The sequence below is a fragment of the Echinops telfairi genome, unplaced genomic scaffold, assembly GCF_000313985.2.
Source record: "Echinops telfairi isolate 266 unplaced genomic scaffold, ASM31398v2 ScPeMD7_27;HRSCAF=92, whole genome shotgun sequence".
NCBI classification, from domain to species: domain Eukaryota; kingdom Metazoa; phylum Chordata; class Mammalia; order Afrosoricida; family Tenrecidae; genus Echinops; species Echinops telfairi.
This window is the reverse complement of record NW_022103924.1, coordinates 6,096,100-6,097,509: the sequence shown is the minus strand read 5'-3', so window position 1 is coordinate 6,097,509 and position 1,410 is coordinate 6,096,100.

The following is a 1,410-nucleotide window of genomic DNA, read 5'->3' as shown; positions in this document are numbered from 1 at the left end:
AAATAAATGAAAAGTTGTAAAAAAAAAAAAAAAAAGATAAAGAATCATGAACCAGGAATAACTCAGTCACCTGAGTTATTTCTAATTTCTAGTTATGCTTTTTAGCTGTGAAAGTAATAGTTGCTTGTTGTCACAAAGCAAACAATATGAAGATATAATAATCACTATTCCCTATAGACATACATTCATATGGTGGCATAGTGGGCTATCCATTGAGCTGCTAAACACAAGGGCTGCAGTTCAAACCCATCAGCTGTTCTGCAGGAGAAAGCTAAGGCTGCTCAGTCCTCTCAAGATTTAAAGTCTCAGACACGCAAAAGGTGCAGTTCTACTAGTTGAGAGGATCACTTTGAGTGAGAACTGACTTGATGGCAGTGAGCATATGAAGGAGCTTCAAGAAGTTCATGAAAAAAAAATCCATAATCCTTTAATCTTGTTTCCAATGAACTTTTTGAGGACCTCTCATTTATGCAAACACCCTCCTGCAGTAAAAAGCAGTGTTTACAGCCTTGCATGTATCCTGTATGCGTTCCCAGATTCTAACGCAAACATATTTAGATATGGGCTCATACATTATTTTACTTGTTAGTGTGCAATGTATTTTTTACTGCAACAATATATGAAAATACAAATGTGTAACAATTTTTGAACTTCAAAATGGACAATTTCATATTGTTCAGATTAATAGCAGGTTTATGAGGGCTCTTCAAAAGATTGGGGGAACAATTCTATTTCTTTCAGTTTCCTTTCCCCCCAGACTTTTTGAAGCTCCATCTCCTATTGATGTAGATCTTTTTTTTTTTTCTATTTAAAAAGTCATCAACATAGGAACTAGAAACACAGGGAATACAGGGTGCATGATCCTTTCAGGACCAGTGGTGAGAGTGGCGATACTGGGAGGGTGGAGAGATGGTGGGGTGGAAAGGGGGAACTGATCACAAGGATCTACATCTAACTTCCTCCCTGGGGGACAGAGAACAGAAAGTGTGTAAAGGGAGACGTCGGGCAGTGTAAGATATGACAAAATAATAATAATAATATATAAATTATCAAGGGTTCATGAGGGAAGGGGTGAGGGGAGGGAAGAGAAAAATGAGGAGCTGATACCAAGGGCTCAAGTAGAAGGCAAATGTTTTGAGAATGATGATAGCAACAAATGTACAAATGTGCCTGACACACAGAATGTATATATGGAGTGTGATAAGCGGTCTACGAGCCCCCAATAAAATGATTTTTTTTTAAAGGGAAAAAAAGCCCAAAAATTGACATTTAAAAAATCCTATTACCGTCTCATGAGTCAATGTCCACTCATCATGAACTGTCTCAGAGGGTGTCTGGGACAGGTATGTATCAACTTGGCTGGGTCAGGCTTCTCCAATGACGGGGAGAGGAGATCCATAATGTGCTCTT